Consider the following 25,761-nt stretch of genomic DNA (forward strand, 5'->3'; position numbering starts at 1 on the left):
GAGCTGCTAGAAGGTTCTTTGTAAAGGTATCAGGTCTCAACACTCTTCTGTTTTAACTCCTTCCATGCCTTTATGTTGCACTTAGAATAGAATTGAAGGCCTTAGCATGGTCCACACTCTTATGTCTTCTTATAGACCTCTGTTTACTTCCCCGGCACCACCATCCAGGCCCTTCGGCCTGCTATCACTGCGTCAGGCCAGATGGACTTCCTCCTCTTACTTGAGCCTGCTAATCCCTTTTTTTCCTGTCACCCTTTGCCATAACAGACTTCTCTGCCCAGAAATTCTTCCTCTGGATTTTCACATACCTGGTTCCTCTTCCTCCTTTAGGTCTCAGCTTAAATAGACTCTTCTCCAAGAGACCTTTCCTGACCACCCTCCCCTTCTCTGAGTAACTCTTAATCATATCACCTCACTTACTGAAATCTCCTATAGCACTCACCATATTCTGAAATGATGCTGCGTATTCATTACTTTATTGAATGATTGTCACCTCTTACTAAATATAAAGATAAAATGTCTGTCCCCATGAAGGCTGGAAGACTTTGCTTCTCCCAAGCATCCAGATCACATCCTGGCACAGAATCATGCCCACAAATTAGTTGAATGAATAGAATGCGTAGATTCTACAATGGCAGGGAATTGTTCAAGTTGCAAATTCTGGCTCTACTTCTCAAGTGTGCAGTTGGCACCTTTGATGGATAAAGATATGTAAATCAGATATAAGTTCCATATCCTGATCAACTTTCCTCAACGATAAAACCAGAACATCCCCATAAATCATCTTTTCACAGCAATCCAGCCACTGGCTTTCTTGTTTTCAGAAACCACTGAGCTGTGAATTTAAACCTGTGAGTATGAAGACTGCAAATAAGTACCAAGACTTCAAAGCCTCAGAGAATACCCTAGTACACTCTTCATGTGAGAAGACGTAGGTTCAAAACAGATCACACAAGGAAATTTGAACATACGGATTAATTTTGTCAGAGGAAATGTCCGTTAGCTGTTCCATGGCATACTTGCACAAACATCAGGATAGTCTTCTTCTGAAGTCTTGATTAAAAAAATGGAGAAATGTCAGAGGAGAAATGTATCATATATGCTGTAAACGTTTCATTTAGGAAACCTTATAACCTGGGTAAAATTCAGAAATAAATGCTTACATTTTACAAATTTCCCTTTACACTTAAAAAACAACAAAAAAAATGATGTTTTAAAAAGTTACCACCTCAATTTTCCCCAAACCTTTGGTCAGAATAATTGAAATGAAATTGTGCAAAATAATTCCCGAATGGCTATCAGATCTTTGCTAGGCATTACATTTTTGTAGTTGCCTTGAAAATCCACAGTAGAGTGTTTACAGCAAGAACACTGACAGTCTTTAAAAAGGCAGCAGAAGTGGAGCAGTTCTAACCCAAGGACAAATTAAAACTCAGGAAGGCTGGTTTTCAAAAGCTGCACCGGAGTTCCACCAAGAACCCCATTTAAAAACATATCTGATGGTGACAGGATCATTTTCACCAATCTACCCTACTAAATGACAGCTTAAAATCAGATGAAGATTGCACAGTGGGCACGGCAGAAGTAAATGAGGAGATGGTGAATACTTCTCACCATGCATCTGGTAGGTACATTAGCTGAAGACATGTAGCAGGGCCTTCCTGTCACAAGTCTCGAATATTTTGGTGACTGTGGTCTAAAAAATCTGTTAATGTGTATATTGTTATTGGCACTAATTGGCACTCTTGTTGGCAGGTTGAGTAAAGAGCTAGAGCATTCAGTGTTCAAGGAAACTGAGCTACTTTTCAGTCATGGCCATGCCCAGAATGAGTGCTTCCTTAGAGGCCATGTGGAGAGGCTTCGCTGCTTCTTGTTCCAGGTGGGTGCTAGGCAAAAAATGATGTTTTCAGGCACCCACCTGACCCCGCTGAGCCCTGATATCATTTTCAGAGGATCCAGGTCCTACTAGCCAAGGATTGGCCTCTCCGCAGTCTGGAGAAATTATCTAACTTCACACTCATTTATTTTTTTGCATGGGCAGGCACCGGGAAATGAACCTGGGTCTCCGGCATGGCAGGCGAGAGCTCTGCCACTGAACCACCGCTGCACTGCTCCACACTGTTATTTTTAAACAGGTTTCTCATCCTCAGTAGGAAAAAAATAAAACTCACGAGTATGGACTTTACTCCTGCCACACCAACATAACTCATTAATGTAAGAGTTACACAGATGGAGAGAAAAGAGCCTGTTCCTTCCTCTATGTGAATGTCAGAACCAGACAAACAATTCTTTGTTTAAAGAAATGTGGAAGGTGGAGTGGCTACAATGACAGGAAGGCTTATCCTCAGTGCTGTTCAGTGCTCTGTGTAGACATGTGGAGAGCTTCCTGACGGTCACCCAAAATAACAGTCTCTTTTTTTTAATTTCCTGAAGACCCTTCAGTTAGTTGGACTGTTTTGTTGCATACACAATGGATACAGATCAGGTGGAGTGTATGAAAAAAGCCCTTCTACTTCGTGTACTCTTCTTGCAGCCACTCTCTTGGGCCATCCTTTTAGCTCCTTGGACTATAAAGCTGTTCTCTGATCATGCTTTATGACTTTCTCCTCATCTTGGCCATCAGCTAAAAAGGGACTGTGCTAGTTTGAGTCAGGGGAAATAGATACTCTATCATCTCTGTGTGGTTACATCTGTTCATTCATTGAATAAAAAAATAGTCACTCAGTGGCTACCACATGCAAGTTACTTTAATGGAGTTTCTTTGGGAATTCCATCATAGGGGCACTTGTGATACTCCAAGGACCAAGCAGTGTAGAGAGGGGAGTTATGGAGATAAGTTGGACACTGGAGTTGAAGGAAAGAAGTTCTCATGAGATGCATTATTGGAGGAAGATAGGTAACCGAAGTGGGCAAAATGGGCTAGGTGTGAGGAAAATGATCCTTAGTTGCAAAGACAAGCAGCAGCTGGCACTCAGCTAGAGTGCAGAGGGGACCTAGGGAGACATAGTGGGACTACAATCCCAGGTACCTGGGAAGTTGATGCTACATTGAAAGTATAAAGCCACCACTCATGGATTTGTCATGATGTCTAAGGTTGCCAGCGATTTTGTTTGACCAAACTTGGTGTAGCTGAAAGCAAACATGTGTGGGATCCATTAGTGTGCAAGCTCAGAACCAGTGGAATAAGGAGGATCCTGGGGATTGGAAGATCTGGCAAACACTTCCAGTTTCTTCTCATGCCAGGGTTCAGATTCTTCATCTGTCAAACCCAAATAAAGGTATAGTCCTATGCCTGCCTGCCTGCTTCACAGGGTTTTGTCAGAGAACAGAGAAGGAAATGGATGAGAAAGTATGTTGAAACCAATCACTACTCAAAGTGTGGTCCTTGGGCCAGTAGCATTGGTATCGCCTGGGCACATGTGAGACATACAGACTCTCTGTCCCGCCTCAGGCCCACAGAATCAGAATAATTTAACAAGATTCCCAGGGGATTCACAGGCTCGTTAAAGTTTGAGGAACTCTGCTGCACATTGCAGAGCTGTGCATTAATAGAGAGATATTTAGCAATCTACTCTTTCATTCCTTTGTTCACAAATGTACATGAGAATCAGTGTGGTGAAAAGAAAATGTGACTTTGAAGATTCCAATCCCTTTCCTCCCAAGAGACCAAAAGACTAAATGCCTTTGGGATAGACAATTGCTCCTAGCTTATACTGGGAAACACTGAGCAAGAGAGAAATAAAAGTTACACCATGAAACAGTGAGGTTCAAGGACCAATCAGTTAATCAATGGTTAGGATAGCTTCCCTGCTTTGGAATCACACAGACCTTTGGAAAATTATTGAAACTTTCTGAGCCTCAGGTTTCTCATCCAGAAAATGGAATTAATAATACTACATACTTCACTGATTGTCAGTAGTACGAATTGCAATAAGTGATGCAAAACACCAAAGCCACAGCCCCACCTCCCAGCTTCCCCACCCCAGCCCAGGCACGTTGTAAACACTGCACATCCTGACCTTCAACCTGAATCTAGATACTGCTGAACTCAGTTGACTTCAGCATTATTTGTATCCTTAAATCCTGTCCCCAGTCAACAGCTTTTAGATGATATTTGTATTAGATACAAACCAGTTTTGTATGTGGCATGTATAAGAAAAGAGCTCCCTCCAGTTGGGGGTTTGCTATTTAACATTAAATCATGCATACTAGGAGGCAGTGGTATGTATGCCAGGAACTTCCCTAGAAGTGATATGCAAGCATCGAATTGCAAGTTATTAGGTCATTACCCACAATGATAATGTCTGCAATTCTCAAGAAATAAAGCAACCCACCATGTGAGGGAAGAGGTCTTTGTTGGAGGCCTCCGGCTTTGCATTTAGAGAGATGACGAATGCTCAAAGCACAAGGTCTCCTAGAAAAATGCTTTATATTCAGCTACCTAGAATTTCAGTCCAGCACATATTATTATTGGGAAATGTTCTGGTGACAATTTTAAGAAGCAGAGTGAGAAAATATTCATGGAAAAGGGTGAGAAGGGGGCCATTTTATAAGCTTTCTGGGAGCACCAGTTTAGAAATCATTTTCCTAATAGTATCCTCACACCAAGAAAACCATAAATCAGATCAGGGAGTAAAACAAAGTGACACAAAACAGGACAAAGAAACTGCACAATAGAATGGAGACTTCCCTATCAAATTAAGATTTTTTAGGCTTTGATGTGCATACGTATTTTCTACACATTTTTCCTATGTATAGATGTAGGAACACTCACACACATATCGTTCTTTCCAATACTGGAAAGTTTGGTGTGCTTTTCTTTTTGCCAAGGAAAGGGACAGTGAGTCATTGTCCAGCGTGACCTTCAGAAAGTATATAAAGTCGATGCACCATCTGTATTTTTTCAGACATATATTCCAGTTTTACTTGAAATAACATCATTAGCACAGCCATCCCACAGTGCTAGAAGGTGATCTTGTTTCCTTCTTGCCTGGCTTGAAGTCAAACATCTTTTCTTTTTTTTGGCAAACGCCGCTTCTTTCTCTGAAATATTTCATGCAGATAATGGATAATGACCACTTCTCATTGCCTTTTCTCGAAAACGTCTAACTGCATTAGCCAAGAACGGACAAATTTTAACTTGCTTCTTTTGCTAAGTTCATGGCTGTGACCACTTCTCATCAAAAATGAAAGAAAGAAAAAAGTCCACTGTACCCTCAGAGAAGCTTAATCGTCGCTGTCAGAAAGTGATCTGGTCTTGTCTTGCTAGTGAAAAGTCACGCTGCTTCTAGCAGCATAGAAGTCAAAGGCAGAAAGACCTTTCACGTCTTGTGGTCAATTCCTCAGTCCAGGAAGGATTCTCTCACCTTGCCTCTTCTCATACTACTAGTAATGGTTCAGGTATTGGACTTTCCAACGCTTCTTCTTTATGGTTTTTCTGGCCCTGGGGACCATGTTGCAGAAAACTTAACTTATTCCCATACCTCTTGTTAAGGAGTTGTGCTCCATAATCAGACTGATTAAATCTAAGGACTGGGGAGCCCTTTCAGTTCAAACTTGCATTATGTGCTTTTATTCCTTTTACAACACTTCAATCGAGTAACTTCTTAGTATATGTTGAACTCTGGCACTGACAGAGAACTCAAAGCTTTGAGGCAGCTTATTGCATATTAAAGAAATATCAATAGCTAACATTGAAAATGACTTGTGTAAGAGCTGATGGGCTAATTTCTTTATACGTCTTGTGATGTTATTTGTCCCCATAATAACACGAGGTGTCTCTTTAAATTCTATCTTAAGGATGATGAAACCGAATCATGGAAAATGTTAATCACACCTCCAAAGTTATACCGTTCAGTTGGGACTTGAGTTTGGCTTTATTGGACCATGGAATCTGTGCTTAATTCCTTCCTTGCCCGCACTCTTCATACCTTATTCATCAGCCAGAGCCGTGGATTCTATTTCCAAAATTAATCGTTGTGCACTATCTTCTTTTTTCATATGACCACTGGGTTGTGGTCACCATCAGCTCTCCTCTGGGAAGTCATGGCCTCCTGTTCTAGTTTGCTAGCTGCTGGAATGCAACACACCAGAGATGGATTGGCTTTTAATAAAAGGGGATTTATTTTGTTAGTTCTTCAGAGGAAAGGCAGCTAACTTTCATCTGAGGTTGTTGTTTATATGGGAAGGCACAGGATGGTCTCTGCTGGCCTTCTCTCCAGGTCTCTGGGTTCCGACAACTTTCCCCAGGGTGATTTCTCTCTGGTATCACCAAAAGCCTGGGCTGAGCTGCGAGTGCTGAGATGAAGTATGCTGAGCTGCTTGGGCTGTGCTACATTGTGCTCTCTCATTTAAGCACCAGCCAATTAAGTCAAACGTCATTCATTGCAGCAGGCACGCCTCCTAGCCGACTGCAGATATAATCAGCAACAGATGAGGTTCATGTACCATTGGCTCATGTCCACAGCAACAGAACTAGGTGCCTTCACCTGGCCAAGTTGACGACTGAAATCCAACTACCACAACCCCTAATTAGAGTCTTAGCTGCCACCCTACTGTCCTGCAGTCCATTTACCTGCACTACAGTGAATGCAACATGCCAAATGGAAACTTGGACAACGTGACTCCTCTGGGTCAGGCCCTTGATGGCTTCTCTTGGTTCTCTGGTCCCACACCCCTAACCGCAGTCTGCAGGCCCTGCCTGGATCTGCATTGTTTCCATCTCAGACCCACCCCCATCAACATCCCCTTTGCTTCCAACACCAAAGCCAACATTTTTCTATCTGTTCCCTGATCTCACCAAATTCTTTGCTGCTTTAAGGCCTTTAAAATTCTGTTTCTCTACTAATTGGGAGGGTTTACCCCTTTTCTTGCTCATCTTTTTAGCCTTAGCTCGAATGTTCTTGAGGGAGGTTATTCCTGATTCCTCTCTGCCCCATCTCACCCTGCCATTTCCCCAACCCCCCCAGTTGCCAAAGTTATTTTCCATCTCAGATCTCTCTCTCTTTTTCCTTTTACAGTCCTTATCTCAATTTTTAATTATTTTATTCCCTGTTTACTTGGTTTGCTTGTCTCCCCAATAAGACTGTGTGATCTCCGAGGGCAGGTTGAGTCTATCTGGTTCATCACTATGTCAGGCTGAAATGCGGACCAACTCATTAAAATATTTGTTGACTATATGAATAAATGAATGACTGATTGGCTAGATAAACAAGTGAGTGAGTGAATGTATCAGAGAATGATGTCTTCCCCCTATCTGACAATCTTGATTTTACTCATTGGTCCCAGTAATCGACTTTCAAGCCACAGAGAACAAGAACAACAAAAAACCTTCCTTAAAAAGCTATCCCTTTGGATGGCGGAGGTGTCCATGTAGGGGTTTAAACACACAGCATGGGCCACTCCTCCAGGGAGGCCTAGGGAGCAGGAAGCACAGGAAGTGTGGTGTGGACTCAGGGACATCAGAAAGACCCTTTCCTCCCCCAATTCTGAAACCTTTTATACACTGCTTCTGCTTGTCTCAAACTCGACAATTTGACTTTTGTTCATTTGGCATGACGCAAACTATGTTTGTCTCCTAGAGCTCACCTTAATACATGACCACAAACTGGGTGGTTTAAAACAACAGAAATTTAATCTCTCACAGTTCTAGGGGCTGGAAGTTTGAAATCAAGGTGTCAGCAGGGAGATTCTTTCTGGAGGCTCTGAGGGAGAAACTACCCCATGCCTCTCTCTCAGATTCTGGTGGTCATAGGCAATCACTGGTGCTCCTTGGTTTGCAGACATATCATTTCAATCTATGCTTCCATCTTAATGCTGCCTTTTCCATGTGTCTCCATGTCTCCCTGTGTCCTTCCTCATCTTATAAGGACATCAGGATGATTTCATTTAGAGATCCTTAATCATACCTGCAAACACTCTATATTTCCAAATACAGTCATATTCTGAGGTTCTAGTGGACATGAATTTTTTTTGGGCGGGGGGATCATTGTTCAACCCACTATGCAACCAACAATCCATCCCCTATAAAAATGGAAAGACATTCTCTTATCCCATCTTTGTAGGGCAGGGTGTACAGATTTATTGGATCATTTCATTTTCTACAAGACAGATGCCCCCCAGGAGCTAGCTGGGTCACTATCATACTGAGATATCATATTGAGAACCCAGTGGTTTTCAATAATGGTCTACGGAATGTTTGCCACCCAGGGGACATTTGGCAAAGCCTGGGGACATTTTTGGTTGTCACCACTGGGGTTGAAGGTGCTACTGGCATCTTCAGGCCAGGGATGGTGTTAAACATCTTACAGTGCATAGGACAGCCCCCACAACAGGGACTCATCCTGTCCTGAAGGTCAGTAGTTGAGAAATCCTGCAAAGTGAAGTTCAGCTGCTGCTTTGGGGATTGATGATGAATTAAGAGCACAAGGTTTGGAGCAAGACTGCCTGAGTTCAAATCCCGTCTCTGCCACATTCTCCCTTGTCATCTTGAGCAAATGAGCCACCCTCGTGGATCTCAGTCTCTTCATCTATAACTTGAAGATAATAGTAGTCCCTGCTTCAAAGATTATTGTGAGAATTAAAGGATGTAACTGGAAAGAATTCAAAATGCGTGGTAATAATAAACACTCATATATGTTCCCCATCAATTATTATAAGAACAAAAAAGTAATCATAAACAGTGACTTTATAGGGCTAGATTTCTCAGGATTTTTAGTATTAAATTGGCTGGGAAAAAAAACCATTATGCTCTGGGCATTATTCTTAATCAATTCCTCCTGAGTCCATTTAAATTTCCTTAACAGGTTGAGTATTTTTATACTACAAGAAACAAACAAGTAAACAAGTTAATGCTGAAAGGGATTAACATTTCTAAACAACTCAGGTAACTCTGCCAAATAAATCCTGACCTATTTCAGTTCTTAATTAACTAGGTTCATTTTTAAATGAGGCAACTTATATAAGACATCAAACTTGATCAGGGGCCAAACTTACACTGGACAGTAAGATTAAGCAGTTCTTGGAAATGACCCAAATTCTGGGAGATTTAGAGGTCTTTGATATTTTTGAATTGACAGTTTGAATAATCTAATGGAAAATTCTCCAGGGTCTTTTTCCCCTATGATTTTAGGTTAAGTCTAGTTTGAAAATGGTCTTCTCAAGGCTTGTCATCTTTTCTCTGACCCTACCTATAAAGGAAATGGGTAAATGGCATTTAGGTTACTATGTCAACATCGCCCCATCTCTCTCTCCCAACTAGTACCAAATTGGCTATTCTTCCAGGAGAGGAAAGTGGGAGAGTACAGCATTATCTATTGATTTAACACCCTGCAGTGGTGAGCATCTATAGTTTGTTCATAACATACCCACTGTCTTGCCCTTAATATTGTTTCTGGCCCTTTCTCTAACTGCTTTTTCTCTGGTGTTCGTTCTCAGCCAGTATCCCCATAAAAGCCAAATTCTCTTCAAAAATGATAACGCATATATATATATTAACAAGAACAACAGAAAAACAGTGATCAGCTAAGTGTTCAGTTAATTTGCTTTGGGATATAAAAGATGATTTTTCTTTTCCTGGAGGAATTACAAAAAGAAGAGCAAGAGTTTTCTGACTGGGCGGAGGGTTACGTGGCATGGTTTGAATTATTGGAAAAGTATCTTCTTACATGCAGCCTCTAACATCATTGAATGGCTATTAGGAGGTACAAAGGGAATTAGCAGTTATACCTAGAGAGAGGTCCAGAGAAGACATTGGTCTTCTAGGTCTTATCATATTTTCTGCTCCTGACAAAGATATGAAAATGAACTTTTGCTAAATCTTGGGTAGTGCTGAAAAGAGTGGCAGCATTCCAAAATAAGTCACAGTGGGCATTACGGTTGCTTCCCAGTCTATGAAGTGTGAGGGAATCTTGGCCACACCTCAAGTCTGATGTGTGGGCTGCAATTCATCTAAGCCAATCTCCTTGCCATAGTTGTTTGTTTAGGTAAGTCAGGCCTAAAACTAAGACAATAGGTGATTAACATTCTCAATTTGGCTTGAAGTTTAAGAAGTAAGGGTCTCTCTCTTTCCTTTCTCCTCATAATGAGGAGATAATCCCATGAAAATTGCTAGTAGCAATTTTACTAGCCGAAAGAAGGCAGCCCAAGGACTAAGATAATAAAAGAACACAGAGCCAAAAAAAAAAAAAAAGACAACAAATTGGAGCTGGAATCTTGACCAATCTTTACCTGAAATAACTTGATTTCTTTGCACTTTGAAATTTCATGAACAAATAATTCCCTCTGCTCCTTAAAATCGTTCGAGGTGGATCCTTGTAGCTGAGAGCTTCATGATACATCTATTAGTCCATGCACATTTCACAGTTTTGTGTACCTGTTACTTTATATAGATATGGTTTATCAATACATGCACTTTAATCCTGCTATATATAAGGCACTGCATTAACATTTTGCACAGTACGCATTGGTTTGTTCCGTCAGGCATATATTGTTTATCCCTTAAGAATTATGATGGAAAATATTGTAACTTTTTGTTTTTTTGGCAAAGTGTAGCAATCTCTTTTGTTTTTCTGTCCATTAATTATCTATCATGACAAGAATGTAAAGACTGGAAGATTTGGGATCGGTGCCTACAGTCAAGCATCTAAGCCACTGTTACACACTGGTTATTCAAATTCCAGGCTCACTGTAAATGACCTCTCCTCTCTGAAACCTTCTCCACGTCTCCATAGTAGAGTCTTCTCTTCTCAGTGGTCCATAGGGCTTTACTGATGTCTTCTAGTGGACAAATCACATTGTGATTCTTGATCTCATCTCCCAGCGTAAGCTTCTTAACAGCAAGGAGGCCATCACTGTAGATCTTTGTGTGCCTAGCATTGGGAGTTTCTGGCAATAGTGAGGATACATCTCTCTCCTTGTCTACTGTGTATTCTACCACTTTGTATAGGGTCTTGCATATAGACAATTCTTTAAGATCTTTCTTATATAGAACAGCAGAGACAATGTTTTCCCAAGAAGAGTCCTGGTACTAGCTCCCTAAACGGACACTAAATAGGGGAAACACACCTGTTTCCATCACTCTTTCCCTGTGATGTCTGACACATCATTGGCGACTCAGCTGGGGGTAATTCTCCTCTACCCCTGCCTCGGGGAGACATCTGGCAATGTCTTTAGAAAATTTTGGTTGTCACAACTGGAAGAAGGGTGTGCTACCAGCACCTAATGAGTAGAAGCCAGGAATGCACAAGACAGACCCCACCACAGAGAATTAGCTGGTCTCCAAGGTCAATAGTGCCCAAGCTGGAAATCCTGCTCCTGGAGACCATTTTTTCTTGCCATTTGGAACGCATGCACACAGGAGCATCTCTGTCTCATTCCCTGCTGCATCCCCTGTGACAAGCATTTTCCTTGCAGAGGTTATTCTCTGCTTTCGGCTAGGCTTCATCCATTCCCAAGTGGGTGCCATCTTAGGCCGTACCCTGCCCTCTGCAATCATGCCATCCCCCTGACCTGCAGCTGCAATTTTGTTGAGTTAATAATTGAAATCACCTCCTCCTTTTACTTTAAAGTAGATTAATGTAGCCAATTTTGTTTTTTTGTTTTTAAAGATGTAGGATCAATTCAAGACGATTTTACATAGGAAATAACATTATTAGGGACAGACTGTATACATCTGCTTCCTTCCAGGTACTTCGAGAAGGAACAGAGATTCTGGTCTCTTGGAATATCATTTAATGGGACTCCTGTACATCTTCCAAGAACATTCCAGATAATATACACATATGTGTGTATGTATGTGTGTGTTTACAACTTGGATAACATTTTTTTTTTGTTTTGACATTTGTTCCCTCTATTATTTATTTATTTTTAATCCGTATTTTTTACTCATCTGTCCATACTGTAGATAAAAGGAGTGTCAGACACAAGGTTTTCACAATCACATAATTACATTGCAAAAGTTATATCATTATACAATCATCTTAAAGAAACAGGGCTACTGGAACACAGCTCTACAGTTTCAGGCACTTCCCTCTAGCTTCTCTAATACAACTTAAACTAAAAAAGGGATATCTATATAATGTGTAAGAATAGTCTCCAGGATAACCTCTCGACTCTGTTTGAAATCTCTCAGCCACCGACACTTGATGTCATTTCTCTCTTTCCCTTTTTGGTTGAGAAGGTTTCCTCAATCCCTTGATTCTGAGTCCCAGCTCACTCTAGGATTTCTGTCCCACGTTGCCAAGGAGGTTTATACCCCTGGGAGTCATGTCCCATGTAAAGAGGGGGAGGGCAGTGAGTTTGCTTGCAGTGTTGGTTGAGAGAGAGAGGCCACATCTAAGCAACAAAAGAGATTCTCTGGGGGTGACTCTTAAGCCTAATATTAAGTAGGTTAGCCTATTCTTTTTAAGGATAAGTTTCATATGAACAAACCCCAAGATTGAGGGCTCACCTATTGATTTGGTTGTCCCCACTGCTTGTGAGAATATTGGATTACATTTTTAAAAAGTAGAGGGATAGAACAAAAGCAGGAAAATTTTCTTTTTTTTTTTCCCCCATTTTGGCATTATTTTGGATATGGGCACATGACCCCAGCTTGGTCAATTAGACTCTTATTTCATGAAATTTGAATTCTGACCCCATGATCAAGAATGGAAAAATAGTTGGAGTGGGTTCATCTGACCATCTTGACAAAAGCATCATGAAGAGATCATGCTTTGATTCTGCTCTCCTGATCCTCAAATGCATATTGGTACTGCCCATTTTGGTGAGCTATTCCATACTCCTTTCAACAGATTCCTTGATTTTACTCTTTAGCCAGAGACAATTTCTGTTGCTTGCAACCAAATATCCCATTATCTGATACATGATGCTCAATAGATACTTTGAGTCAAATAATGAATTTGCACTAACTCTAACCAAATGGTTTATTTCTATGGTAAGATGAAACAAGTTCAAGCTCTTGGTGGCATTGCTTGGCCTTCAATAGAGGGTAAGTTTTATTTTTAGATGTGCAGAGGCAAATGGGCATCTCCAGAAGGTGATGCTAATATCAGCAGCAAAATTTCAGTACCCAGCCAGAGTCCTCTCCATCCACATACATACTCTTTTCCATAAAGTGTGTTTATATGTATAGGACTGCCTTGAAAATGCTTTTTAGAAACATATCATCCCCCAATGACTTGAGTGTACACGTCTAGAGTATGTTAGCAGCCCTCACAGTCTATTGCGTCAATAATCTGCATATTTAAGAGTCCCCACATGCTCATTGAAACGATAGATGGGGCTGGTACAGTCTACTGGGTCAAAAATCTGCTTTAAATAGTCTATATACACAGTCTGTTGAGTAAATAGCATCATTTTCAAAAAGCCCCTAAATATATAATAACATGATAAATCGCATCAGCTCCTGAAGACGCAGCCTCGCTACCGCTGATCAGGAAAATGATGTGCACTTTAACAAGCCACTTACAAATGATCTCATCTTTTCAAGCCATGGGAACATTATCTTTTCCTCGGCTTTATTTCTCATATGTAGAGGAAAAGAACCTAAGCACGCGCATGCACACACACACACACACACACACACAGCCGTGCGTGTATGCTCAAGATCATCTGGTCCAAATAAACTGGACTTGAATAGTCATCAGCGTTAGGGAATCAAGTCTAGAGAACAAAGTTCTTCTCACTTTCGTATGGAGCCTTCTCCCATCACTCCAATGTGTGTGATTCAGAGAGGTAAGCTGGGGTCCAAACACCAAAACAATTCTGCTTCAAGTAATTAGAGGTGTTGATTTGACACCTCCATCTGCCCTAATTTTATGAGGACTTCTTTTCTATGACTTCAACAGATGCCTGTTTGTTTATAAACTGCTTCTACACTTACAATATTCTAATAGGTACCAGTTAGTAAGTGCTTTACAAACATTGTTTTATTTTAACCTCACAACCCTGGTGAATTAGCTCAATTTTTGGAGACAGAGTTATCTTAGCCTTTAACAGGTTTAACAAGTTCCTAAGATGGAGGTATTTTAGCCTTCAAGAGGTTAAAATACTCAGGAACTGGTAGACTCCTGCTTTGAATTGAGCCTAATAGACTCCAAGGCCAGTGCCCTCTTCTGGTTGAAGTTTTCTAACTCACACATGCCAGTTTTCACCTAAGCACTGCATTATTCTGGTATGTATGGCAGAGTTGTGTGCGTTTTTGCTATGATGCAATATATACATGCCCTTAGAAAAATCTTGCATTAAAATTATAAGGCTTATGGGAAAAATAAGGTTAGGATAAATCACTTAAAAGCTAGGCAACCCTAACTAGCTAGACAGTTAAAAAAAAAAAACCAAATAAAAAATACTGCAGTTAAAAACACTTGTTAAATTCATAATAACTAAAGGAATGCTACAGTAACTAAAAGACTTTACCTACTAAATAAAGACAAGATGGTAATTGGTCAGAAAGGAGTTCAAAGGAGAAGGGGGATAGAACTTGATAGGTCAAGTTCTATCAAATAGGTCAGAACTTGAAATGATCAGGGACAGCTGCACAAGAAGATTTCTGAGGAAGAATAGGTGACCACGCCAATCCAAGAGGAAGAGCAGGGGTCCCTCGGAATTTTTGAACTGGCCACTTTCTCTGTTACTTGCTCTGCATTCAGCTGTGTGGACAAGCTTTGCATTTTGCTGCTGTTACCTCGTGGTGCTACACAATGTTTTGGGAAAACTCACATATGAGTCAACTGGTTATGTGATTGGCTTATTTACCAATCAGAAATGAGTTCATATGCTTCATAGAAATAGGACTCATAACAGAACAGATGCTATTGTGTCCTTCTTTAAAGAGCTTTCATGTACAACCAGCTCAGTTGCTAAAATTCTGGGTGTCTCACCAATGAAACCTCAACTTTGAATGAATTATTTGAGCAAGCCAACTTAAAAGTGGTATATAAACATATCTTCCAAAACACAACATTAACTTCTTAAGAAAGCTTTTTTATTATTGTTGGGGGTATGTAGAGTATATCCCTTTTCTTTCTTCAAATACCAACTGTGTGCCTGCCTTCTGCTGTGCAAAGCATTTGATAGGTATTTCATTTTGGAAATAATATGGTGAGGTAGACATTTTCATCTTCACTTTAAAGATAAGGGACTTGAGGCTAAAAGAAGAGATGCAAGTGGTTGTCCCATACAATGAACACCAGAACTGAGACTCAAGCCTCTTCCACTTAAACATTCTATAATGAGACAGTAGGTTATGAAATGGTATCCTAGGGGACTGAAAGGGAAAATGGTCTCCACCAGAGGCCCTCCTCTACTGCTGCCTTGACTTCTCCAGGAGTTGACTACATTCTTGCTACCATAGTCAATTCTTAATACACTTAGCCATCAGGATGAAAGATAAATAAAATCATGTCACTTTCCTGCTCAAAACCCACCAAGGGAAACTCATCACACTCACACAAAAAAGCCATGGCCTTCAGATTTCTATTGACGTTGGTTCTACATCACATCTTTACCCCTCTCTTCCATTCCTCTCTTACTGGATTACTGCAGTCTAACATACTATCCTCTTGGCTACTACTCAAACAGCCAGGAAATCTCCCATTTTAGGACTTTGCATTGGCTGTCCCCTCCATAGCCTCACCCACAACCTCACCCATAGCCCATTGGATACCGTCTAACCTCCTTCTAGTATTTGCTCAAATATCACTTTCTAAGGACACTTATTCCTTATTTAAAAATTGCAACTGGTTTTCCCACCCTCTCAGGACTCCTGATTTTTTTCTTCCTTCAACTATCACCTTCTAATTTACTAAAGAATTTGCTTCTTTAGAATATTTATTGTTACTGCAGATCTTTGTTGGTTCGTAAGTTCCATACAGGCAGGGCTCAATGCCATAGGCCCCTAGCGCAGTGCATGGCACATAATAAGTGCTTAGTAAGTATTCATTGAATGAATTAATGAATATTTAAAGAATGTTGTACATTTCTAACTCTACAAAGTGAGCAAAACTTACCCAACTCACTGCAGTTTCTGCGGGTTTATATGTGCATCCCAGTTTCTGATAAACGGTGTTTCCCAGGAACTGACCCTGTTCCCCATACTTCTGATATTTGCTCAACATCCCAGCTTTTTTCAAAATCAGTCAGGCTTCATATCTAACGGTAAAGCTAAGGGCAGAACTACAGAACTACATGCTTTCAAGATGGAGATTTAAAGGGGAAAATATTCAATAGGCCACAGGCTTTTAACTGGATTGGGAGTACAACCGTGACAGCCTTGGGCTGTAAATGGCACACAATCGGAGTTATTGGACCTGGTTCCTAAAGTTATTTAAGCCAAGCATTAAGAAACTTCTTAGTTGTTTAGAAGAAAATTCAAATGCACATTCTTTTATTGCATCCTTTCACATTACTCATCCTACGTTACTGTAGCACCGGATTCCAAGACACAAGAAGTCTATGTGTAAACTCTTCTTTCTTTGTTATAATAATAAGAAAGCTTTCTTAAGAAGTTAATGTTGTTATCAAATGCTGATGCCATTTGATAATGTTTGAATTTGCATCGAAGGTCTCTCTCAGACTGAGAATCCTTCCTGTTCCCCCTCTAATGCAGCAAGAACTGAGTCTCCCCATTTGAACAAATTTAACAATTTATTGTTTGAGATGAGGATCCCAGCTCTACCACTTACTAGCTGTGTATTCTTAAGCAAGTTGCTTAAGCTCTCAAAGTCTCAGTTTCCTTATTTGTAAAATGGATATATTCATAGTACCAACCCCACATGGTCATTGAGAGGATTTAGTGGGGACATACTATATTTCTCATCTTTCCTTTTATTCTTTGGCTCCTACTCAACTTTCCAGTCTTAGTCTAAAGATCTTACTCTTGAAGGAATCTTTCTCACCCCTTGACTAGGTAAGGGTTTCCTCATATGCATTCTCATGGCATTTTTCTCTTGTGGCTTCACCAAAATTGCAATCACACAATTAAATATGTAATTGTTTAATTCCTGACTCTGCCATTTAGACTCCAGGAGGGCAAGGACTTCATGTCTTATTCATTTCTGTATTTTCAGCACTTTTTCAGAGAGCCTAGAGCACAGGGTACACTTTACAAATGGCATTTCATTGATTCTAAGACCTTTCTTTTATATTTTTACGTCTCAGAAATTAGGGTGGATCTCATAATCAATTAAATCTTAAAATAGCTATCAAGAGACGGTTTGAAGCTATTTTAGGAATGCCATAATCAATTTATTTTGTTTATCTTTTCCATTTCATATAAATGCAAGATTATGACATTTTAAATATCTTTATTTAAACAAGTGTGAAAGAGTCTGCAGTAAGTATGAAATAAAAATTATGTTATAAGAGGAGAGCATTGTGTCATGGATTAATTATAAGCATTTTTTTCCTTAGTGTTCCAAAATATAAAAAGACAGCTTACACTGAATGGATCTTAGATTAGTTGGAATACACTAACTGTTGAATGAACGAAAAAGGCAAAAGTGCTTCTCACAGTGCTTAGCACTTAGTAACTGTTCAATAAGTAATTGCGCTATTACTAACATGTTATTATATTGCTAGACAGGGCAACTGGCTAATTCAGTATTTAAAACAACACTGTGCCAGTTTCAGTTTATTTGATGTAAAAACAAATACCACTCGATGGGTTGGTTTAACAACAGGAATTTATAGGCACACAGTTTCAGAGGCTTGGTTCTTCCCAGGATTGGTATCTTCTGGCTAGCTGGCAGGATTTAAGGTTCCTTGGCTGTTCGGTCACATGGCAAAGCACACGGAAATGTCTTTTCCTTTCTCCTCCACGTTTCACTGACTTCTGACTTCTGGATACTTCCTGGGACTTCCTGTCTCCATGTTTGGATTTCATTCTGCCTATAAGGAATTCCAGCAATCCCAATTAAAGCCCAACCTGATACAGTTAGGCCAGACCTTAACTGAAATAACATCTTTGAAGGTTCTAATTACAAATGGGTCACACAAACAGGTGCAGGGGCTTGGGCTTGGAACACACCTTTTTGTGGAGGACAGGATTCAATTCCAACAGACATTAACATTCTTACTTAATGATTTGGGTTTCCCTGCTAAACACCTCAGTTTTTCCAGAAATATTGCATAGAGGAGTCCTTTAGTTCCACAATATTGGTCTCAATTACAAATATGCTCCTTGTTGTAATTATTAGTCCATCCTCTGTTCTTAACTGTAATTTTGCTCGGAACCCAGTCTTGTCAGTATGGGGTCCTGTTTCCCCAGAGCTTGGCACCAGTGGCAGGGAGATGGTAGGTGCTCAGTAAATGTTAGATAATAGAATGAAAAAAAAATGTATGGGTTAATGGAGATGAAGGTCCGGACCAAAGACTGTAGGGTGAGAGGGCTTCAATCTCATCTTCGTTTTGTAGGGAGAAGGTCAGAGACGTAGCTCAGGGCCAGCGTGGACTCCATGATTATTTTTTTCCTCTGGTCTGGAAAGTGTTATCAATTTTCAAGGATTCACTGCACATGATCAAAAACTTGGGAGCACCAAGTAGGGTTTCCAGATTGCAAGATTCCCCACGCCTCAGCTGAGAGTTGTGTAGCGGTGAGTGTGAGCTGCTGAACATTTGCACGTAGGGAAAGGTGGTGAACACAAAGGTGAAGAAGAATGCTGCCCACTGAGTCTCCCTTCCCTCACGCGCTGGCCATTTTCTTAAAGACCAAAGAAGCGCACTCATGACAGGCACATAGTGTGTCCTCTATCAATATGTATTGAATGACTAAGGAAAAGCATCAAGATCATTGCCGAGCTCATGACTATCCTATTAACAACCCCTTCTCCTGTGTATTCTGCCTGCAGCTTTGCTTCTAGCCCAGTGAGAGACTCCATGGGGTGTCCACCCTAGTGCTAAAATGCCCTTCAAAGTCTGGATTTAGTGGCTGCCAGGATCATTTCTTTGACCAACCACCTCAAAGTACCAGTGTTGACTTTGTAGATAACCCAGGAAGAACAGCTCTTCAATAATCCAATTCATCTATTGCCAGTTGAAGTCAAATCACTTTACCACAGATTCTTTCTGAAGGGGTGCAATGGATTGATTTACAAGTACAGCTAGTTAGAAAGACAGTCAATGATTTGTATATGCAGGATGTCAAGAATGCCCTATATTCTCCTGCCCGTCAGGATGTGAATGATATCCCTTCAACTGTTTATTCCACTTGTTTTTACCAAACATAAATAGAAGGCAGACATGTCTGGGGTTGAAGGCACTTGCTGAAAATAAGCTTCTTCAGCTCCAGATGCACTGACAATGGAGACAAAGTGAAGTTACTGCTGCTTTGACAAGTACCCTCCTTCCTTTAGGAAAACAAAGAAGACAGAACATCCAGCTTCTCCACGCTCGAAGTGGACATGTGGTCAAGGACTCCCGAAAGCACTTTCTAATCTCTGTGGCTAATTATTTTTAATCTCCATGGCTGTATTTAGAATCTAGAAATAGTTTTCTTCTCTTAATGCTTTTGTTCTTTTTCATTCACCCATCAGTTTCCCCCTCCCTTCAGTCGGTTTACAGAGGACCGGGCGCTGCGGCTCCCTTGGGCTTGCGAGGGTTCCCTGTCAGTGTGCTCTGTGCCCTCCAGAGAGGAAACAGGCCTCCCCTCCCAGCTGTGACTGTGAAGTCCACTCTGATCTGTGCCTGTGTGTACAAGGTTAATTCTTTGAGGGTTGTCACTGGAGCAGGTGGGAAAACAGCTAGAGAGAAACTGGAATTTCCTTTATGACTCTTTTCTCTCAGTCAATGTCCATCTTCATTTTTCCCCAGATTTGCCAGGGTTGCAAGGTAAGGATGAGAAAATAGCTCACAAGACGGCCAGAGGGTGGTAGCACGGATGATTCTAGCCCTTAATTAAATAACTAATTATTCAATTTACAAATTGAGTGCCTACTGTGTGTACCGGGCTGGATGCCAGAGAGACGGCCAGGAAGAGGACATCCATGTCTTAAACCCATGGAGGCGAGAACTTCACAGATGAGGTTGATGTTAAATGAATTAAATACAATTACACACCTTAATTAATGAGTGCGCCATACATCCTCTGTCTGTGCACGAGTTATAACAAAGGGTGAATTGTAGATACAGAAACATATTATTGTTTTTGGTTTTTGTTTTTTTTTTTTTACCAATTTTGAGCATAAAGGCCAATAGTACAGTGTAGTTCCTGGACTTTCTGTCTGAAATGTTGTGCTAAGTAATCGGGGGCAAAGGTGATGTACTGGGTCAGTTGTGCCTCTGTGGGGTGGGGCCCCAGGGAGAAAAATTGATTGAAGTCACTTCGGGCTGTTCATTAGGATTTATTGAGCTTTCGTAGACAAGCGATGCTTTACAAAACCAGGTCACACAATGGCCAGGGTCAAACCCTATCGGTCAGTATCTGAAGGTTTCAGTCTTCTAGACTGTAAGCTGCCGCCCCACTCCCTGTTTCCAGAGGTGAGCTAAAGTGCAACTTGTGCCAAACTCCCGAGGATGGGTCAAAACTGTTCTAGAAAATCAATCTGAAGAATGAATGTGCCTGGGAGACACTGATCTGGAGAATTCCCCATCATTACCTGCTGAAACAGGACCTGTCCTCTTACTTTTAGAAAGTTGAAGCCAACTTCCGTATCTTTAGGGCAATGGATTTCGGTGGGGCTGAGGGGTGAGAGGCGATGTTGCCCCCCCCCCCCCCCCCGGGACACAGGGCAATGCTGGGAGACATTGCAGTTGTCTCAGCCTAGGGGAGGACTTCTCCTGGCACGTGGTGAGCAGGGACCAGGAATGTCACTAAACACCTGCAATGCACAGGACAGCCCCCACCCAGAGAATTACTGGGCTCAAAATATCCATAGCGCCGAGGCTGAGAAACCCTGCTTTCGAGACTATTTTATTGATTATAGGTCTTAATAGACAATTATATCATTACAAAAATAAACCTCAGCAGTTATAATTCAGAACATGAACAGAAAACACAGGGGTAAATATAAGCTGTAGTCCTGAATTTTGTGACGTTCAATGCTAACAGCCTTAGCTGGAAAAAGTCAATTTGAGATGATTTTTCTTATTGACGGTGCCCTTTCATTGATGTCGGGAGGAAGATTTCTGCGTGGCAGACTTCCAGATGGAGAGAATTCGGAGTTAAACGTCACAAAACCAGGTTTACCGATTTACACGTGACTCCCGTTCTCTCTGTGTGAGTGTGCATGTGTGCTTGGCGTGTGTAGCTATCATTGTATCACATATCTTAAAGCGATATAAGCAACTAATCAGGATCCAAATGAAAAAAACCTTTTGGAATTATGCACATAATTCTGCTAGGTATGTCGGATCATTTGATATGAACTCCGTTTTTCTAAAGTACACCATAGTAAGCTTTGAAACTTCTGTTTGCTTAAAAAAAGAAAAGCAAGAAAAAACAGAAGGAAAGAAAGAAAAATGAAGAAAAAATACTGTAACAGCCTACCTCCCTTTGAAGTCACTACTGATATACCTCTGAACAGATCCATTCAAGTTCAACTAACATCAGACAAATGTTTAGTGTATCAGAGGAAGCCACAAAAGCAAGGATTTCATCAATATTTCACAACAGCCTCAGGGAAACTGTAGATTGCAATGCTGTAGGGCAGCTAATGGAATTACACACAAGGGTTTTGTACATTTAAAATAAGCAGCTCCTAAAAAAAATTACCTTTCAGTTTGATAGAAACTATATAAAACTGCAGATAGGAAACAATTAAATCGCTCCCAACATTTATCCATGTCATTCTGATAGGTCATTTAATAACAGGTATTACTGTGTGTGTGTGTGTTTCCCTGCCCCCATAAGGCAATAATAAAGATTAACATTTATGAAAAGAGATATAAAATACAGCACAGCCAAATGAATAATTAAAGACGGTTTTGAAGAACATTTGCCATTGTGTGCCCATAAGTTTTTCCCAAAGTCACAAAATCTGTTTATATAAAATATAATTATAAACAGACAGACACTGCAAGGGAGACCCACTGACCCTTGTTTGTTTTGATGCTAAAAAATAACTTTGAAGCATTTTTTAGCAATGCTTGGATTACCCAGGACCTCATACATATATTATTATCTGTTGAGACTCAGGATGCTTTCTCTTTTGGAAGATTTACAGAGGTAGACTGGGAGCTTGCAAAATTCTATTCAACAAACCGGTGTGAGATCAGCATTTTCTCCCTTAAAGTCCTTTGTTGTTGGAATAAAATTCTGCATATGAAAGCAAACTGCATTTTCTAAGCCAATACTTCTGTGACCACAAAAACTCACCTGACTTTTCTCACCCTTGGAACTTCAATTCCTTCAACACTGATCCTGCTATTTATTGAGATTTCACGTGGGGAGGCTTTTTCAAACACTTCTAGATCAGTGGCTCTCAACCTGGGCAGTTTTGCCTGCCTCTCCAGGGGACATGTGGTGATGCCTGGGGACATTTTTGTCTCCGACTGAACAGAGAGGGGTGTTGCTACTGGCATCTAGTGAATAGAGGTCGGGGCTCTGCTAAACCTCCTACAAGGCACAGGACAGCCCTTCACATTAAGGACTTATTCGTTCCAAAATGGAAATAGTGCCAAGGTTGAGAAGCCCTGCTTTAATTAAGCCATTAGAACACCTGAGCTTAGTTAAAATAATAGAAATATTCTTGCTAATATCTTAAAGAGCTTTTAAGTGAAACTTACACTGCTAAGCCCTTTGGAGAATGCAGTGAGGATTTGACATGGTTCCTGGCTACAACCCTTCTAATTAAAAGTGGATATTAAAAAGATAGATGTACATACATGTTTATATATAACAACAATAGCTCCTTATACTGAGCACATACAATGAGATAGTTGCTTTGCATAAGTATCTCATTTTACCTCTAAAACAACCCTGGAGGAAATGTTTTATTGCACCCCTTTTAGAGATAAGGAAATCTTGCCCAAGATCATTGTCAGAATATGGCAAGGCTGAAACCCAAATCCTAGGCTTATCACCAAAGCCCTCACAGCCATTGGGCTTTATTTGTGGCTAAGCTAGGAGAGTGTATGTGTGAGTGCGTTTGTGGTGCCAGCATGGAAACACTAGGCCCCTCTATTTTCTATAAGGGAGAAGTAAAAGATAACTTCTGGGGGAAGGGAGAACACACCTCAGTTTAGGGAAGTTTGGAGAAAGGCAGCAAGGCAGCTGGAGCTGGTAGCTGCTGAAGGGCAGGACTCCTGCAGGGACATCTTTTCTATTTGTTTCGTTTGCTTGCTCCAAGAAGGAGCTTGTGTGCAGAGAGAGGGAGGGATGGTGGTCAGGTGGAGAAGTTAAAAGACATAGACAGTGGGGGAGAGAGAGACACGCACAGAGAGAACAAGGGAGCTGAAGTCCCAGGGAATCAAGGAAGAGTTGGGGATGTCAGCTGGGCAGGAAGGATTGAGGAAAAATCAGAAAAACTCTAAGCTGGAGGAGAGAAATCTAGGAAGCCTCAAGACTTAGAGCAAAGCAGGGAGGTGAGGTCATTTGTTGTGGAGGGAGGGGGTGGGAGGGTGATGAGAAAGTAGAAAAAGGAGGGGGGTGTTGGAGGAGTAGAGACAGAAGAAGTCCAGGTGCACACATCTGGATAAAGTAGGCTGGGTTTGCAACGGAACCGACCTGCTTGATGGCGCCGTAGTCCTGTTGGACTGAGGCTCTTCCTGTTGAATCACTAGTCAAAACTCCCTCCCAGTTTGAGGAAAATCACTTGGCTTATCTGACTCTGAGCTGGCTAGAATTGGAAGGCCATTTAGTAATATTGGGGACTGTAATGAACGGGAGAGTGCTTGCCCTCTCCCAAGGCAACACATTCAAATGTAACACTTTGCATGCCCATCAAAGTAAATTGGGAGGTTAAATTCAGTTTGTGAGCTGTGGGTTTTCCAGCTCCTGGTTTATATCCTTTGCAAGACTGTGTGTGTGTGTGTGTGTGTGTGTGCACACTATATCATACATATAGATATCTATTCTTTATGTCATATATATTCTTTACCATAGATTATGATTTTATAGTTTTACATATACTTTGATAAAAGTGGATTTTTTCACTTAGATTTCAAATAACATAAGACTAAGAGTATTTAAACCGATTTCCTCTTCCTCACTTACAATTTAGAGTTTACACTGCAACATTATTAGAATAATAAATGGGTCACTTTTCCATTGGTTAGACATTTCTTTAGCAGCAGTTGTGGTGTCACGGAAAGAGCCTTGCGCTTGGAATTGGAGCCACTGCATTAAGTCTCAGTTCTGTCCATTTCTAAGTCATGCAATCTTCACAAAACTACTTGGTTTCTCTGAATCTCAGTTTCTTTAGCTATAAAACAAAGTAAAAACAGTTGCCATAGTAGTGTTGTGAAGATTTGAATGATTAAATGGCTCAATAGCTAATAATCTGCTTTGGGGGTGTGAATATCAGCATTCCCCTTAGGGCAAACTCACCTGGTGGGGTGTGGAGCACTGACTTTCCAATCTCCATTAACTTTTGTCAGGATTCAGTGCTGTTCCCTAATGAATCAATCAACTAAGCACTCAATATTTACTGAGAACCTACTTTGTATAATACTCAGAGGACCCGTGATGGGCTCGCATCCATAAACATACACACTGCAGGACAATTAGCAAGCTATCTTAACTTGACCTCTGGATGGCTTAGCAAGCCAGTGGTCCCTAGGCATGGGAAGAGGTGTGTGGGAAGAAAAAGGAAGGAGAAAGAGGAGTGATTCTGCCCTCAATAGTCTCTCTCTTTCTCCCCTGAAAGGTCAATCAAAGATGGTTTAAACCAGGGACTGGCAAACTATGCCCCACACCCTCCAGGCCAAAGCTGACCTTCCTGTTTTTACAAATAAAGTTTTATTGAAACATACCTATTCATTTGCATTTATTTTATCTATGGCTGTCATGGTGTTATAGAGACAGAGTACAATAGCTGCAATAGAAACCACATGGCCTTTAAAGCCAAAAATACTTTCTCTCTGGTCCTTTATAGAAAAGGTCTGCCAACCCCAATTTAAGCAATCACATAAAAATTAATCATCTCCAATTCCTGTGGAAAAAGGTACACATATCCCATCATAATAACCGCTTATTAAGTTATTAGTTTGAACTGGAGAACGCACTAACATTTATATATATTGTCACATTGTGTCTTCAAATCAAAATCACAAGAACAACACTATTATCCTCATTTTATACCTGGGAAACTAGCTAGTCAGTGTGATTTGTTCCCATATTTGTCTCATTCCAGAGCCCATTTTCTTAATCACAATGTCACAGCTTTCCAAACCTTAGTCACTCATGTACCACCCTCATAATTTATTTTCATATTTACATCCCTTTTACTATTCTTTGCTAAATATTTTTTCTTTGAATAATAGATTACCATAGCATTTGTTCCTGCAATGTCATCTTAAGGAATTATATTCAAAGCAATTTAGATTGATGTAATTGTTTTATACTTTCTATTTTAACTTTCTATGTTGAGATAATTATAGATTCACATGCAGCTGTGATAAATAATACAGAAAGAGCCTGTGTATCCTTCACCCAGTTTCCCCCAATAACATCATTTCACATACCTAGAGCAAAATCTCAATCAGAAAACTGATATTGACACAATCTATTCAGGTCACCAGTTTCACAAGGCCCCATGTCCCCGGTTTCACATACCCCATAAGTGACTGTGTGTGTTTGCACGTGTGTATCTGTATTTAGTTTTA

The 25,761-nt window shown here is 40.7% G+C and overlaps 1 protein-coding gene across 3 annotated transcripts in view; it reads right to left on the reverse strand.

Annotated features, from left to right (window-relative positions):
* Window positions 1–25,761, reverse strand: part of TSHZ2 (teashirt zinc finger homeobox 2) — a 458,954-nt gene that overhangs the window by 207,129 nt on the left and 226,064 nt on the right. The gene's annotated exons all lie outside the window — the stretch shown is intronic.

This window comes from Tamandua tetradactyla, chromosome 1 (assembly GCF_023851605.1).
Source record: "Tamandua tetradactyla isolate mTamTet1 chromosome 1, mTamTet1.pri, whole genome shotgun sequence".
NCBI classification, from domain to species: domain Eukaryota; kingdom Metazoa; phylum Chordata; class Mammalia; order Pilosa; family Myrmecophagidae; genus Tamandua; species Tamandua tetradactyla.